Below are 18,808 nucleotides of genomic sequence, written 5' to 3' on the forward strand. Positions count from 1 at the left end.
ATTACTTTTGTAAGTCCCTTCTTGGACAAACTGCACAGCTCATTGAGAGTTAGAAAAACAAAAGCTTTTTGCATTGTTTCTTTCTCAGATAATCCTTTCTGTTGCTCTTACTGGCATATTACCAAGGTCAAATGTCTGTGGAATCTCCCTTACACTGGAGAGGTCAGTATCTCTTCATATATTTTTGTCTAGTACTGTCCATATTCTTCTTGTAAACTTCAACAACCAGAAATACCTAGTGCATTTAATTAAAACAGAATTCCACAGTAAATAAAAAAGGAGAAAATCAAGAATTAGATCTGTTCTCAGTCCTCATCTGCACATGAATATAATCTTCTCTAGGCTCCTAAAGAGTGATTAATGAATGTTAACTTGCCAAAACCTCAACTTAATTCAAGAAGGTACAGAATCATCATACTGTAGATTTATGTAGCTAGTGGAGAAAGAGTTAACTTTCAATTTTTCATGCTATAACTCCATTTCTCAGTTTGATATGGATAGTAGGGAAGGAAAATGGTTAAGCCAACTTAGACCTAATTGACTTCAGAATCATGTGCTCTCTCAATTCCTGTGTTTGGGGACAGCATGACAAGCTTGCTCCATGGGGCTCCTCTTATTTCTCGTAGTTTTCATTGAAATTCACTTTATTATCTGTTTCTTCTAAAAAAAGACTAACAACATTCCAGGGTGATGGCTTGAATTTTGTATATATTGGATTCAAGGGAGATAGAGTCACACAAAATCATCAGTCTCACTTTATCTTTTAGAGCTATCGAAGTTCAGTGGTGAGATAAAAGTTATGATGACTGAGGATGGCTTGGAATGCAGAGGATTACCTTGGCTCCTTTGATGTCTGAACTAGCTCTAAGCCCTTCAGAGAGCTTGCTTTGCTGCTTTTGTGGCTTTTGTTACAAATTGTTCTTATCCACCCATTCCATTTAGAATATGCTTGAGTAAGACACACTCTCATCCCAATTCAAAGTCTTTTTTTGGTACTGTGGTTATTCTTATCCTTGTTGAGCCCATCTGCTGAGATGATATATTGGAGTATGGCCACTGTGCATGCTACAGCTTCTTGGAGTCACAGGTGAGAATTGAGTGCTAGGTGGACATTGAAGATGGGTGAGCAGACCAAAAAAATGGCTTAGTGAATCCTCATACTAGAGGTTACAGTCCTTTAATACACATACATGCTTACCCTCTATGTTCCTCCTTGAGCTCCATTTTAAGAGGAAATCTGGGTCAATTACAGCTTTGCTTCTCACCAAACTACATTCTGGGTTTCATCATGCCCAACGAGTATTCTGTCTCTTTTCAACTTCCTTTTAAATATTATCTTTCTTCTTTTGTATTTAAGCTCTTTGAGGGCAGTGTCTTTGGAGAGGGGTTGTTGTTGTTTAGTTTTGTTTCTATATTTTTATTCCCAGAACTTATTACAGTGTCTGGCACATATTACGGAGTATCAACTAATTTTACAAAAGATGGCAGTAAATGAGTATATCCCTGTCGCACATGGAATGCTATGATCTCAGACAAACATTTGCAGTTACCCAAAGGACAATGCAAGTATGAGGTAGTACAGATTAGAACACACTACTGTTGATGAAGTATGTTACAGAAATGAGTTAAAAGATGTTAATAAGGTATAGGAAGGGAACAGAAAGTGAGCTGTTACTTAAAAAGCTCTGGTTGTACACTGTTAACCAAAAGAAGGAGTTTTGTTACATTTCATGTATTAATAGAGAAGAATTTACAGAAAGATAAAACAAAAATGACATAGGCTGAGAAGATATAGAATGAATCTAGTCTGCACCAGTGGAAGGAATACCTAGAGCAGTCAGATTCCAGAATCATGAAAGTATTGATGCATGCCAATCTTATTTTCTTCATTAGAATCTTAAGTTCCTTAAGTATTAAAAATGAAAGTAATATAAATATTTTTTCAAGTCACACATTCAAAACTGTTTTGAAATTGGAAAAACCATCATAAATAAACTGGTATCTCTCAACAAATAGAGACTCCCAGTCAGTGTCAACCTAAGATATAAATCAATATCCTTAAGGCATGGCAGAATGGTCCAATGTGGTTCTCTGCCTCATATTGTGCAATATCCAGATATGCTGCAGCTGAATGAAGCTTATAGTCCTCTGAAAGGTTCATGTAAATGACCTTTGGCAAAATTCACTTCACTATTTCATCTTTGTTTGACTAGCTATAGACAACTTAAGCTGGGGTACCTGACAGATTTAGTAGATAAATGATAGCTTATTTACAGTGAGGGTATGACACTGATCAAGACCCAGAGAAAAAGTATCCCATACAGTTTATTCAATCAATTATTTTTATTCTTTGAGGCTTGCAAGACAATTAGAACTCTATTTTCTTCTACATTGCATGTGCTCTATAGGGTACTGATGAGTCCCTCAATGATTCCCATTTTTTTTTTCCTTCTTGTGCTACCACTTTTTACTCCCTAATTGTTCCTGTTTCTGACGCAGCTCACTAATGATTTCCCCACCCTTCCTCTAATTTTTCTACTCCCTGTAGAGACTGTATTCTTATATTTTCCTTCTCTTTCTTTTTGTCCTTACTCCATCCTCTGTGCCTACATTTAGAATAGTGACTCAAGCAAAATATTGCCATATCCATGCTTTCTTTTCTAATTGATACCTATCCTTATTCTTCAGAACTCATCTGTGAAGCAAATAGACTCCTGGAAAGAGTTGTCAGGATCTATCAGGTGATTTAATCTCTCTTCATAGACACTACATTGTTCCTTCCTAGTGCTTCAGGCCACTCATTATAGGCTGTGGTGTTTACAGATAGCTCCAAGAGCTTTTCCAAACCTCCAGTTGTCTTGGGAACATACCTTAAGAGATTCCACTCCAAAGGTTTACTTCTCTGTTTTGAATTATCCCTCTAGAACTCTTAAAGCTAATTCTTTCACAGAACAATTTAAAAGGCTTTTAAACTGCCAGTGTGGCTTTTTGCCAATTTTCCTCCTTTATTACTGAAAAGGGAAGATCTCTTCTATTGAGTCCATTTAAATAGTCCTTTTTTTTAAAAGCTCAGTAGGAGGGACAGCTCAGCTTACTGGGCAGTTTTCTCTGTTCCTCACATGCTTTTTGCTCTTTCTTTTCCTTTCCTATAGAAAGAAGCATTGAAGTATAAATGAAAAAAATTCATTAGGAAGAACTCTCAGATAGTAGATTACCTCCAGTGACCCTTCATACACAAATTATTCCACTTTTTAAATATTTTGGTACAATTTTTAATTCTTTTGTCTTTTTGTTTATATGAATGTCTAGCCACAAATTAGGACAAAAGTAGAAAAGTTAAATCAATGTGTTTGATTCCTAGACTCACCAAAGAGCCTATTTGTGTGCAGTTTTAGAAAATTTATGGAGCTAAGTAATGTTTTCAGCTACCCTAGATCTTTAGACTTCAGTTTTACTGGTGCCCATAGATTACTGACTAATTTCACAGGCAGTTAACCTACACATTTAATACCACAAACCTTTAACTGGAGAAGTCAGTGATGGCTAATAATTAGCAGCCAAAGGGATTCAACCCCAACAATGATTTGTATTCTAATTAATTTATCTGCATTTCAAAGCATTCTGTTTTGATTTTCTAATATAATTTATTAGTAGGGATTTTCTAGATCTTTTTCTACCAGGAAAGGAGTTCTCTCCTCTATTGCTAGTTGCTCAGAATCTATCCAGATAAGAAAGAATCTTCCCTAACCCCAAAGGTCATCCTGCTGATGTTGCCTTTCTCTCTCACATTATGTGCTGGCACCTAACACAAGCCCAAAGCCTTCCTATAGGAGGCAAATTCAAATTGTCAACAGAGAAAACAGCAAGTCAGTCTGTATTCAGTGTAAGTTCTACTTAAAACCAAGAACACATTATGACAGATGGTGAAAGGTAGGAGACTCACCTAAAATGAAATTCAGGAAGTAGCTTGATAGGATTAAGGAGCTTGGTCTTTGTGCATGATTACTAAATCATTCAATCTGTTTATGAAGCAAATGTAATATCTTGATCCTTGAAGAATTTTGTCCAACTAATACAGAGATTAAAAAAAAACATAGAATAAATATTGCCTTACTACTTTGCTTTTTTCTTCTTTTCCATTTTCTCAGGTCAATTTTTCAAGAAAGTTACTCAAGTAATAAGTCATTTAGTAACCATTATTTGCTAGGCACTCTGCTAAGTGATTAGGGTACAAAAGGAGACAGTAAAAACAAACAGTACAGGTGACTGATTATTTAGCTTCAAGAAGCTCAATTTCCAATGGGGTTGGTGATACTCAAATACTATATGTCAACCTGAAAATAAAACAAAACAAACAGAAAAACCAAAGTAATTATAATATAGGGTCTTTGAGAATGCCACACAGAGCAGTAGCATCCAGATTATAATCTGGGAAGACTCACAGACCAATAGCACTGAGATTTCCCCTGAATTAAAGAAAGACCAGTACATAAATAGTCTTTCTAAATAGAGGAAGAGACAAAAGTTAGGTTACCTGAATTTATAAAAGCTTGGTAAAGACGAGTCAGAGGCAGGGATGACTGAGACCTGATCTGTAGTTCTTCAGATTGATTGTTTTATTTCAAATTCTGGATTCCTACAGAGACTGGATATTTTCTGGGAACTGGGCAATATTATTCCATAGTCAATTAAATGTTTTCAGTTCTTTAAGACTGGTAGAATCAGTAATGGGATTATCTATATTGAGGTTATCACATAAAAGGTATCTAAAAGAGCAGATGAAAAGTCACCTCAGAGAGGAAGGCAATTACACCTTGAGGGTGGAGGTGGGCATGCACGTTCTCCTTCAGGAAATATGACTTGTACTGATACTTGAAGGAAGTTAGGGATTCTAAGTGTGGTAGAAATTAAGAAGAAGAAAATTTCTGATATATAATACAGTCAATAGAAAGGTATGGAAATAGGAAATGGAATAACATGTGAGAGAAATGGAAAATAGTCATGCATAGCTAGATCATATAATGCATAGAGATAAGAAAAATATGACTGGGGAATTAATGACAATAAGTCAATAATAGTCATAATCAATTAGATAATAATCTAATATTACTGATTATGATAAGCTAGCATTTATGTAGAACCTACTATGTGCCAGGCATTTCTCTAAGTATGTTACAATTATTATCTCATTTTTTCCTTACAGCAATACTCTTATATGGGTGATATTATCCACATTTTACTGCAGAGAAAACAAGTTAAATTACTTACCAGGATGATGCCAAGATCAAAGATGATAATATCTGCATGTAAAATGAAGAGCAAATGATAGGCATAAAAATGATAGAGGAACTGAGAAGTTAGAGTGTTTAAGAGATTATCAATATTATGGTAAATCTCCTAGAATGAGGTTAAATGTTAGGGTTTAGAAAAAACTAAGTGAAGAAGTGAATTCATTCAGAAAATAGAAAATGTTCTACAATCTGATAAGGTATCAGGGTTAGATGATAAGTTGTTCACATAGTATGAAACTTAAAAGAAGTGCTTTGGTAGAGGAAGAGTCTGGAAGTAGCAATGGGAAACAGAGTATACTGAGTCATCCATATTGGAAGTATATAAGAAAGAGTAGCCAGGACTGGAAAAGCTATTTGTGAAAGCAGTTTGATATAGAGGGAACATTGTCTTAATGCTAGAGGATGCATCCACAGAGAAAAGGATAATGTTAAGATGAAGAGAAATTCATTCATTGTAGAGAACGCATTGAAGAGTACATAGTATCAGATAGTTGTGGAAAAGTACTTTAGAAAGGTAAAGATGATCTAGAAGAGAATAAGAAAGGAAGCAGTTTAGTATGAAGAATGAAGATTGTACGTTGTTGACAGTTCTGAGTAGAGAATAACTGAAATGGAAATACTAAGAGAGGATAGGAGTATGCTAATCATTTAGTGATGAATCCATGCAGAATATTGTTATTTATTGTTTCCTATGATATCTGACATCAAGCAGAAATAGAGGGATGGTAAAAGGCTGGAGAAATTCCTGGGGACCAAAAGAAAATGGGAGTTGAGTAGAATTTTTTCTACTCCTTTTTGAAATTCATTAATTCAGTTCAAGTCAACAAATATTAAACACTTATGATTGCACAGTTTTGTAGTAGATATAGGGAGAGATAAAAAGTTTAGATGTAAACTTTCCCTAACCTCTTGAAGAATTTAGTTTAGTAAGAGAATAAGATACAAAATATAAAATATAACATACCATATTCCATGACAACTTCATTCAAGGTGTAATTTTTAAAAACCTGATAAGGATATATGAAAAAGAGATATTACTTATTAATATTGAGGATTAGGGGAAATTTCACTTGAGAGTTAGCATTTGAAACTTGTTTTAAAGAAAGAGTAGGAGACTGATCATCCATGATTTGGAGCAAGAAGAACCTTCTAGTCAGATTGAACTTCATAAGCAATGACACAAAATAGTGCAGCATGATTGAAAAAGGACACATTGAGGTAAGAAATATGAGACAAGACTAGAAAGTGAAAAAGTGTCGGCTTTCTGAAAACATAAACTTAGAGATAGAAAAGACTGAACTTATTGAGTCAATAGATAGCCACTGAAGATTTTTAGAAAAGCCTCATGGTTATTTATATATGTAAGAAAAAAAAAACAAATATTTGGCTGATGGTTTCTGGAGTTAAATTTGAAGGAAGAAAGAATATGTAGCTTAATGGGAGGAGAGGATAACTTAAAAGTACTCATTGAATAGACAAATAAATAATTATTAGAATTGATTTTAACATGGATCTAAAAATAAAAAGACATTTTCATGGGAAATCTGGTTATTTCTTTTGAAGAGATCAAAATTAATATTCTTGTTGATATTATCTATTGATAAGTTTCTCTTCCTCCTTTTTCAAAGAGTTCAGTACCAACCTTATAAACTACCTTTTCATATTTTATACTTGAAGGCTTCAATTTATATGCTTATGTCAATTCAAATCTTTTTCTTTAACATTTTATCAAATTCTTTCCTCAAAGATCTGGAAATAAGAGATTGAATACTGAAGAAGAACAGCAAATAGGCTAATATAGGGAACGGAAATGTGATGAAATGGTTCTCAAAGGATGGGGTGGAGCCTTGAAATCAATTCCAAGTTAAATTTGAATTTATACTAAAGACAACATAGGAACTACTGAAGCTTCTTCAATAAGAGAACTACAAGGTGCTTTTTTGACTTTTTTGTCAATTACATAAAGAATTGATTGGAGAGAAAAGACCAAAAGCATCAACAAGGGTATCAAAGAACAATATAGATGAAGAATTTAATGTCACAAACCAAGTGGATGGTCAAAAGTGCCAAATGTTTCAGAGAGCTCAAAAAGAATGAGGACTGAGAAAATGTCATGAATTTAGCTATTAAGCGATCAGACAAAACCTTAGACAAAGCAATTTCAATTGAGTAGTGATCTTGAAAGCAGAATTGCAAGGAGTTGGAAAGTGTGTGAATGGATAGGAAATGGAAAACATGATTATAGTTATGATCTTAGTTTGCAGGGTATTATCCTACAGTAGAACTTTCTTCAGAAAATATAATATTTTTACTTTTCTTTGCTAGCCCATAACAGAGTATTTAACACACAATAAGTGATTAATAATTATTTGTTTATTGACTGACTTCTGTTCTTCTCTAAGGTGTGTTTTCCCATACTACTTGTCTAATGTATATAGAGCTTTCCCCTTCCCTAACCATAATTTCAGCTATGGATATCCTTAAGATGATTTTCTCCACTGCTCTGTTCTGGCAAAAGATTTCAAACAATAGGTTTTTTAACATGTGTTCACACATAAATTACACCAAAAAAGCTCTTCAGAGGAAAAACCTCTATAAAATTCAGTTACAATAGTTATTCCTATCTAATCAGCGCATAATACCTCTAAACATCCTGGACCCAAGTATATATAGCATTATTAACCTTATCAGCTGAGCAGAGGAGAGGAAAGCCTAAGTATAAAAGTCATTATTCTGATAATATATCCCTATGACTGAGCTCCAAGCAAGCCCTAGGAGAGGCATTGGCTTCAGCTAGCTAGCTAGCTAGATTTGAAGATATACAAGGCAGCTAGGTGGTGCAATGCACTCTTCTTTCTGAAGTCAGAGATGGCCTAAGACATTTACTTAATAGCTGTTGCCCTTGGGCAAGTCACTTAAATGTGTTTATGACAGTTTCTTCATGTATAAAATGAACTTTGGAAGAAAATGGTAAAGCACTCCAGCAACTTTGTCAAGAAAATCTCAAATGGGATTATGAAGAGTCAAGACATAACTGAGACATCTAAACAACAACATAGATATAGATATTCTTCTGTAAGGATATCATTCAAATTCCTAGCATTAAACTGTTTTTATGTTAATTTGTTGGGATTGGGAAAGGAAAGATTTCCACAACAGTTTGATTTTAGGGGTCTGCCTAACTTATTTTAGGAAGAGGGAAGTTTACATAGCTACCTGAAGGTCAACCAAAGGAGTCTGGGACACAGGAAGGGGGAGAGGAGGTGGTTGAAAACTTGGCACAAAAAGGGAACATTCCTCTTAACGGGCACTGATCCCAGTTACCAACAGATGTCCTAGAGCCCTCAAGAGTTATCAAACTCAACTTTGGATTCCTTCTTGGCATAATCAATGCTATATATCCAAATTACATCATCCAGTCAAAGAAGATGGGTCTCATGCTTTCTATCTTCTCTCTGTATACCTCCTCTTATTCTCTTAATTAGAGATAGTGGAGGAACAAAGGATTATTGAAGATGCTCTATAATGGAGCAGAGGGGGCAAGGTTGCACTTCATGGGTGATAGATCAACTCTCCCCTGGCATGACTGCACCCAACAAGGACTGATAAGCAAGAAATGTCAGGGGCAAAGTAAAATGTAGATGAAGGGTAACAACTTCAAAATGGCAAAGTAAAATGTAGATGAAGGGTAATTTAACTTCAAAATGACAAAGTAAAATGTAGATGAAGGGTAATTTAACTTCAAAATGGCAAAGTAAAATGTAGATGAAGGGTAATTTAACTTCAAAATGGAATTCTAAAGTCATACTTAACTCCAGATAATTTTTTTCTATGCTTGAACCCAACTCTTGTCTTTTGCCATAGCTTTGTGACCTCATTATCTCTTTCAAGATTCTCTGTTCATTTCCTAATCCCATTCTGTGATAAGATCAATATCTACCAGAAATTTTTTCATTCTTTCATCATGTGGATTAACCTAGTTAGTTCCCTAAAAGACAAAGAGGCGATCTCAAGAACATTATTGGCCCAAAATAGTGAGGCAATGGTTATATTTGTATATGGAGAAACTTTCTGGTAGATCAGGAAATGTTTCTATGGCTTCCTAGTCAGCCAAAACAACTAAATGAACAAGCAACAATACCCTTGTAACAAACATATATAGTCAAGGAAAACAAATTCCTACTTTAGTTATGCTCATATGTGTTTGTGTGTGTATACAAATGGGACACTGATTTACGTGTACTCTACACATGTGAAGTCAGGTATATGAAATTGTCACTCAAAAAATTAAGACAAAAATACTTAAAAAAAAACTATTTGTTAAATCCACATCAGTTTTCCTGAGAGGCATAAAGTCCATGAAGCAATTCATTCAATCACACTCATTCTCACTCTGAGAAGTGTTAGTGTGAGTCCATACGTTGTTTTGTACCAGATAGTAGATTCCACTTCAATCTTTGTTCTCACTCATAAGAAATTGTGTCCACATCAGAGTAGTGCTTTTCTTGGTTTCATTAACATCATTTAGTTATTTAAAATGTTCCCAATGTATGAGTAGTGATGTTAGCTCTTATAAGTCTTGGGAAAAAAGTACTTACTTGTAAAGTACCTAAGTATGTTAATATAAGAAATACTTATTGAATAATGGCATTCATCATTATGCATAATTTTCAGCTTATTTGAAGTGTTATGGAATGTTGTGTCTGTGTAAAATAAGGTCCTATCCTACGTACATACATACATATATACATACATACACACATTCTCTCCTCACACAAACACATGAATTATATATATATATATATATATGTATACATATATATACATATATATTATTTCCCCTGTTGTTATTGCATAAATAATTCTCCTGGCTTTTCTTACTTCATGATGTATTACTTCATCTTTCCCAAGATTCTTTAAAACCATTACTCTTCCATTTCCTGTATGAATTAATCTAATTTATATTTATAATTATGATGATTCATTGTTTACTGTTCATTTCATTATCTTATAATTTTGACCCTCTTTGATTTCATCCCCCATTTACACAGAATACGGCAGTGAGAAATGTCTTTATTTGGGAGCAGAGCTTGTGCTTTATGTCACTTGTTTCTCCTTCCTGTTTTGCTTTCCCTGGGTCACACCTCATTTAGTGGTTCTCATCTTTGCTTTGTGTTCCATTTTAAACACATTTCTTTTCTATGCTGCCCCCTTCCATGTAGTTAGAGTTTATTTTATGACTAATCCCTCCCTTTATTCACCTTCATTCATCTTCCCTCTTCCCTTCCTTCTTTCCCTAATTAGTTGAAAGCAGTATCACAGCAATTGCTTATTCTGCCTGCAGTTAAATGAAAATAGGGTTCATGTCACTAATTCCTTATATTCATTCCCCCTTGTTTATATGTCTTCATATATTATGCAAGATAAGTTCCTTCACTCTTGCAGTCTTTTCCTTCTGTAGTATATTCCTTTTATCTTACCTTTCCTTACTTCTATTAACATCATCAAATATTAAAAAATATTTTACTCATAGATCTTCTATATTATTTAACTTCCCCTTTATTTGACTTGGTAGCATTTATGTTCTGTGGATTACTCTTACTATCTTCATCTATTTTAATGTAAACCCTTTCTACTTTGTTCAGTTACTTTCAAATACGTGCATTTATGTTTATATGATTCTTTTGATTTCTGTTCTATTTCAGTGTTTCTACTCAATTCTGAAATTTTCATCAGGAATGCTTAGAAATGTCCTATTTCATTATAGATTCACAACCCATAGAATTTAACTCTGCTTTATAAGTGTTTCATTTTTAAAAAAATATTACTATAATTTCCCCTAATATTGCTTCTCCTACAGTAATCCCACATAACAAATAGTAAATTAAGCTCTTGCTTTCTGTCTTAGAATTGAAACTAAATACCAGTTATAAGGCAGAAAAGCAGTAAGGGCTAAGCAATGTGGTTAGGTGACTTGCCTAGGGTCACAGAGAAGGGAATATCTGAGGTCAAAATTGAACCTAGAAACGGTCATCACCAGGTCTGACTCTCTAAACACTGATTCACTTACCTGGTCCCTACATAGTATTTTTAAAGACAAAAACAAAGAAAAGGACTCTAGTTGATTAATAATTTGAAAATATTTGCAATGTGTTACTCATTCCTCAAATACTGCTTTTTTCCCAAAAAATGATTTCTACCTCTTCTACTGTAAATATAGTTCTATGTGTTTTCAGTTTTAGCTTAATCTATTTTAAGGCATATATGATCCTACTGGTTATCTCCTTTCCTCTAATCAAAGCACCAATTTTTTGTACCCCTTTCTCTGGTTGGGGATTATGTTTATTAGTTCTCATTTAATTGTTTTCTTTTATCCAGTTATTTAATTTTCATTTTTTATTTTCTTTGATATAAGTAGTCAATAGTATTTCCTTGATTCTTTCATCCTTTTCTATGTCTTGTGTATTTATAATGCATTTTAGCTTATTCTAGAAAGTATCTCTTTTACCTGTGTCTCTTCATTATTTGTCTTCCATCTTTTTCTAATCTAGACTTTAATTCTTTCATTCTTATGATTATTTAGTCAATCTCTAATCTCTATATTCATCTTAGAATTAAGACTCTTATTCTAATTACTTTGAGTTTTCTCCTCTAAATAGTTTTTGTGATAGAATTGTAGATATGACCTCTTAGATTTATTTATCTGTTGTGATTCAGTATTAGAATGATCATTTTCTCCAGAGGATGGGAAGATATTGTCCTTTTGTACAAATCTTCCTATATCCTTAATTATATAGTTTATTATTTACCTTTGCTTTTTCTTGCCATTTTTCTCTTTTCTCTCAAAATCTCTTCCATGAATATACTCTTTCCATTCTTCTGAGTATCAGTTGTCAGTTGGTGCTTCAATTCATTTTCTCCCAAGACTGCATAAGTAGTCTTTCTCTGTAAAAAAATTCTCTATAGATAATATCCATTGTATGGTCCCTGTCTCTTTATAAATCATGTCTCTTCTCTTATATGAGCATTCATAATTGGCATGCATTATGACCATTAAAAAACTTGTTTTCCCCATTTTTAAAGCTTACCTATTCTCCTATAGAATCTCTTCTGTGTGGAAAGTTGTTTTCTTATGTTATTTGTTTTTAACTTAATTTTAATATCTTCTTCCTCTCCTCCTCTTTTTATATGACCTCCCACTTAAGATTTTCCTTCAAAGGAATGAATTTCAAGATATATTCAAAACAAGAGGAAAATTGGGGCGGAGTCAAGATGGCAGCTTAGCAAGCAGCAAAAGTTCAGACCTCATGGAAGACCCTTCCTTAACCAATACAGACTGAATGCTCCTAGGGCACCAAAATTCAATCTGAACAACAGGACAGAAGTGGGGAACCATCCTTCTGGACTCAAATCAAAAGGTACACCCCCAAAAAGCCGGAATTTGAGAATACTCAGAGCTAAGGGGAAGGCAGAGCGAAGGTCCCAGGACCCCTCCCCCACAATCAAGAGGACTGAGCCCCCAGCAGCAGCTGGAACCTCTGAGTGGGCAAAGGTGCTGGTTTGGAGGGTCTACATTGTGAGCAGTGGGGTGCCGGGCTTGGTGCATCCAGTTTGGATAGCAGGAAGGAAGCCAGGGAGAAACGGGGCCATGGCTGGGTCCCTCCATAGGGCTCCAGTCTCACCCTTGCCTCGGGCACATCCAGACCAATCCAGTTAAACATAACCCCATCCAAATTCCTCAGAGTTTAGGGAGGCGGGCAAAGGCACTTGCGGACAGCAGAGAAGCAGCTGGAGAGAACTGGAGAGAGCCTGGGCGGGCCAGCCTTCCAGGAGTCTTCAGAGCCTCAGAGCTTCATACCACATACAGCCCAACCCAATTGAACTCAATCTGATCAAAAGCCTCCAGAGGACAGGGAAGCTAACATTCCTCCCCTAGAGACTGTACCAAGAGAACTGACAAAGCTCCAAGAGGGGAAACTGACAGCCCCAAAACCAAAACAAAATGAGAGGAGCAAGAGCACAGCCAAATACGGGGAGCAAAGAAGGGGTAAACTTGAGCAAACAACAGAAAAAGAAGAAAGAAATTACAATAGACAGCTTCTGCACAGGTAATGAGCAAAGAGTGATTGAAATAGAGGGGGAGGGATCAGCAAAGGAAAATCAGAAATCCCAGCGAATTGGATACAGGCTTTGGAAGAACTCAAAATGCAATTCAAAACACAATTAAGAGAGGCTGAAGACAATTGGGAAAAGAACTTAAAAACTAAGATAAGTCATCTGGAAACAGAAAATAGTGTCTTGAAAGCCATTATCAACCAGCTGGAAAATGAGGCAAAGGAGATGAAAGATGAGGCAAAGCAGATGAAAGATGAGGTGAAGAAGATGAAAGATGACCTCCAAAGAAAATCCAACCAAAAGGAAAAGGACGACCAAAAAACTAAGGATGAAATTCAGTCTTTAAGAACAAGAATACAACAACTAGAATCTAGCGACCTCACAAGGCAGCAAGACACTATAAAACAAAACCAAAAGAATGAAAAAATTGAGGAAAACATGGATTTAGAAAATCATTCAAGGAGAGACAATTTAAGAATTATTGGCCTACCAGAAGACCATGACAAAAGAAAAAGCCTGGACATTATAATACAGGAAATTATTAAAGAAAACTGCCCCAAAATCCTTGAACAAGAGGGAAAAGTGGAGATTGATAGAATCCACAAATCACCTCCTATACTTAATCCCCAACTGACAACACCCAGGAATGTTATAGCCAAATTCAATAACTATCAGACCAAAGAAAAGATATTACAAGCTGCCAAGAAGAAGTCATTCAGATACCAAGGAACCACAGTGAGGATTACTCAGGATCTGGCTGCATCCACACTGAAAAAAAGAAAGGCATGGAATAAGATATTCCGGAAAGCAAGGGAACTAGGTCTACAACCAAGGATCAACTACCCAGCAAAACTTACTATATTCTTACAGGGGAGAGTATGGTCATTCAACAAAATAGAAGAATTTCAAGAATTCTTAAAGACCAGCCCTGAACCAAAAATTTGATGTCCAAGCACAGAACTCAAGAGAATCATCAAAAGGTAATTTAAAAAGAGGGGAAAAAGAAAAACAAAAAAAAAATTTAAGAGACTCAATAAGTTAAAATGATATGTATCCCTATAAGAAAAGAGGTCATTGGTAACTCTTAAAAACTCTTGTTATTACCTGGGCAGCAAAAAGAAGTATACTTAGAGGGAACAGCAACAAACTGTATAGGATGAAAGGACAACACATAAATATGTATATAGATATATGCATGCAAAAATACATATGCATGAGTATGCATATATATATATATAACTAGAGCTTAAAATTATGTTAATATTAAAAGAAATGGGAAAAGAAACAAATGGGGGTAAATTTATATGTCATAAAGAAGCTCATGGTGGGAGGGGGGAGAACATCAATACACTGGAAGGGTAAAGAGGTCAGAGACAGGAAATACTCAACTTTTACGTGCTTTGAAAGTGAATCAAAGAGGGAAAAACAATCCAACTCATTGGGAGCAGAGAATAGATTTGCACCCTATAGGGGAGTAGAAGGATAACAAATGGTCTGGTGGGGAGGGAAGCAGTACAAAAGAGGGAGAGAGAGGGGGGTTAATTTTAGAAAGACTACAGGAAAAATAAGGGGGAATAAATAGGGAGGGGGATAGAAAGGGAAGTAAAATAAGGGTGGGAACAAGGGGGACTATTCAAAAGCAAACTTTGGAGTAGAAGGAAATAGTGAAAGAAGAAAAGGCAGGTAAAGGAGCAGAAATCAAAATGCTGGGAAATACATAGCTAGTAATCATAACTCTGAATGTGAATGGAATGAACTCACCCAAAAAACACAAGCAAATAGCAGAGTGGATTAGAGTCCAAAACCCTACCATATGCTGTCTAAAAGAAACACATATGAGAAAGGTAGATACACATAGGGTGAAAGTAAGAGGGTGGAGCCAAATCTATTGGACATCAACTGACAAAAAGGAGGCAGGAGTCGCAATCATGATATCTGACAAAGCCAAAGTAAAAATAAATCTAGTTAAAAGAGATAGGGAAGGTAATTGCATCCTGATAAAAGGCAGTATAGACAGTGAGGAAATATCTGTACTCAACATGTATGCACCAAATGGCATAGCATCCAAATTTCTAAAGGAGAAACTAGAGGAACTAAAGGACGAAATAGATAGAAAAATTATACTAGTGGTAGACCTGAATTTTCCTCTATCCGAACTAGATAAATCAAACCAAAAAATAAATAAGAAAGAGGGAAGAGGACTTCCGGGTAATCATGGCTGCAATCTAGACGCCACACGCTTTCTCTCCCCAGCACCGAACGAAATAGACTACATCAAAGGAGCATAAAATCACCTTTGGAGGAACAGAAGGACTCCCCAGTACCCCACAGAGGCAAAGGTACGTGGGGCTTGAACATTTCCACACTAAAATAAGAAGGAAAAGCTTGCACAGAAAAGTTAACTGAGCCGCCCTTCCCCCACCCCACCTCCCCCACTAAACCAGAGTGAGCTACCTGAGCGCTCACCGGGACAGCGAGTGAGTGGGGAGCGTCTCTGTCTGGGGGGGCACTCCAGGGTCCTTGGGATCTGGGGACTGCCAGGAAAAAACGTCTCAGGGCGCTTTCACTGGAGAATCCAGCTTGGGGCGGGCTGCGCTGAACAACGCGCGCTGATTATCTGGGCGGAGCTGAATACCTGGAATCGGAGGCTGGGAAGAACTAGTCTGAAGCAACCTAAATTCACAGAAAAACCGCTCTTATAACCCAGACCCCAGACCAAAAAGGAAAGGGAAATAAAACCACCAAAGGGATGGCTCACATGGCCCAAAATCAAGCCTCCAGGAAGAAAGGGAAAAAAGTGACTATTGAAAACTTTTATGGTGGAAGTACCCAAGGAAAAGAGGAGAATGAGGAGGAAATCCAAAAAAATTCAGAACACGCCTCCCAAAATGGAAACTATCAACAAGCTCTGGAAGATCTCAAACTGGAACTTATCCAAAAGATGGAAACCTTCTGGAAAGAAAAATGGGAGAAAGAGATCAGCTGTCTGACAGATAAGAATGCTCAATTGGAAAAAGAACTCGAAGCATCCAATAGAAGGGCAGACAAGGCTGAAAAGCAAATCCAGTCCCTAATGACCAGAATTAAGCACCTCGAAGAAAGTGAGATGATAAAACAGCAAGAATCAATAAAGCAAACCCAAACAATTAATGAATTGGAAGAAAACATAAAACATCTCACTGAGAAGGTCACGGACCTGGAGAACAGAGGAAGACGAGAAAATCTCCGTATCATCGGTCTCCCAGAAAAACCAGAGGTAAACAACAAATTGGATTTTATTCTAGAGGAGATTATAAAAGAAAATTGCCCCCACGTTCTGGAGCAAGGGGGCAAAATAGAAATAGAAAGGATTCATAGAACACCTTCTATACTAAATCCCCAAAAGACAACGCCTAGGAATGTAATTGCCAAATTCAAGAGCTTCCAAGTAAAGGAGAAAATCCTACAAGAAGCCAAGAAGAAGAGCTTCAGATATAAGGGGGCTCCCATAAGGATCACACATGACTTAGCGGCTAACACACTAAGAGACCGCAAAGCATGGAACACGATATTTAGAAAGGCAAGAGAGCTGGGTCTCCAACCAAGAATCAACTACCCAGCAAAACTGACTATATACTTCCAGGGGAAAGTATGGGCATTCAACAAAATAGAAGATTTCCAAGCATTTGCTAAGAAAAGACCAGAGCTCTGTGGAAAGTTCGATATCCAAGCACAGAAAGCAAGAGAAACATGAAAAGGTAAATATGAAAGAAAGGGAAAAGGAGATAAATCTTATCTTTCTCTTTAAGTCAAACTCTCTTCTATAAGGACTACATTTACATCTAATTATATATATTAATATGTGGGGAAAATGTTTTGTGTAACTCTCATAAATTGTATCATCATAAGAGTAGTTAGAAGAAACATGCATAGGGAAAGATTGGGGAATCAAGAAGATTTGGGGAAAGTTGGGGCAAAAAAAGGAAAAGGGAGGGGGGAACCGTGATAATACTAAGATTAACTTCAAGAAATAGGGGGGGAATCAATAGAATAAACTTTCCCATATAAAGATACACATGGGAAGGGGAGGGGAAGAACTCTCATATGAGAAGGAGAGGAAGAGAGCGTGAAGTGGAATTACTTAAACCTTACTCTCAGTGAAATCAAATCTGAGAGGGAAGAACATCTAGATCCAGTGGGATCCTGAATTCTATCTTATCCATTAGGGCAAGAAAGAAAGGAAAATTAAGGAGGGGGAGGGGGGAGGGAGTACAAAAAGGGAGGGAAGGAGAGGGGGGAGGGGAAGGGAGCATAAAAAGGGAGGGGCTAGAAAGGGAAGCATCTCAAGGGAGGGGACTAGGGGGACTGACCTAAAGTAAATCACTGGTTCAAAAGGAGAAAGCTAAAGAAGAAAGGTCAGAACTAGGGGAAGACATCAAAATGCCAGCGAATCCACAAATAACAATCATAACTTTGAACGTGAATGGGATGAACTCACCCATAAAACGCAGACAAATAGCAGATTGGATTAGAACACAAAACCCTACCATATGTTGTCTTCAAGAAACACATATGAGACGGGTTGACACTCACAAGGTTAGAATTAAAGGTTTGAGTAAGACCTTTTGGGCCTCAACCGATAGAAAGAAGGCAGGAGTTGCAATTATGATATCTGACAAAGCCAAAGTACAAATAGACCTGATCAAAAGGGACAGGGAAGGTAAATATATTCTGCTAAAAGGAAGTATAGACAATGAGGAAATATCACTAATCAACATGTATGCACCAAATGGTATAGCATCCAAATTTTTAATAGAGAAACTAGGAGAATTGAAGGAGGAATTAGACAGTAAAACCATATTAGTGGGAGACTTGAACCAACCACTATCAAATTTAGATAAATCAAATCAAAAAATAAATAAGAAAGAGGTAAAAGAGGTGAATGAAATCTTAGAAAAATTAGAATTAATAGACATATGGAGAAAAATAAATAGGGACAAAAAAGAATACACCTTCTTTTCAGCACCACATGGCACATTCACAAAAATAGATCATACACTAGGTCATAGAAACATGGCACTTAAATGCAGAAAAGCAGAAATATTAACTGCAGCCTTTTCAGATCACAAGGCAATTAAAATATTGATCGGCAAGGGTACATGGAGACCCAAATCAAAAATTAATTGGAAATTAAATAACATGATACTCCAAAATCGGATAGTTAGAGAAGAAATCATAGAAACAATTAACAATTTCGTTGAAGAAAATGACAACGGCGAAACATCCTTTCAAACCTTATGGGATGCAGCCAAGGCAGTACTTAGAGGAAAATTCATATCCCTGAGTGCATATATTAACAAATTAGGGAGGACAGAGACCAAGGAATTGGAAATGCAAATAAAAAAACTTGAGAATGAACAAAT

The 18,808-nt window shown here is 36.1% G+C and overlaps 1 long non-coding RNA gene across 1 annotated transcript in view; it reads right to left on the reverse strand.

The window, feature by feature from the left end:
* LOC107651193 (uncharacterized) overlaps positions 1 to 13,246 on the reverse strand; it is a 71,051-nt gene extending 57,805 nt beyond the window's left edge. Inside the window, exons 1-2 of the long non-coding RNA XR_008916694.1 lie at positions 12,101 to 13,246; positions 3,944 to 4,069 (exon numbers count right to left, since the gene is read on the reverse strand). This is a non-coding gene — a long non-coding RNA (uncharacterized LOC107651193). The remainder of the gene's footprint in view (positions 1 to 3,943; positions 4,070 to 12,100) is intronic.
* Positions 13,247 to 18,808: the final 5,562 nt, after the last annotated feature.

This window comes from Monodelphis domestica, chromosome 2 (genome assembly GCF_027887165.1).
Source record: "Monodelphis domestica isolate mMonDom1 chromosome 2, mMonDom1.pri, whole genome shotgun sequence".
NCBI classification, from domain to species: Eukaryota; Metazoa; Chordata; class Mammalia; order Didelphimorphia; family Didelphidae; genus Monodelphis; species Monodelphis domestica.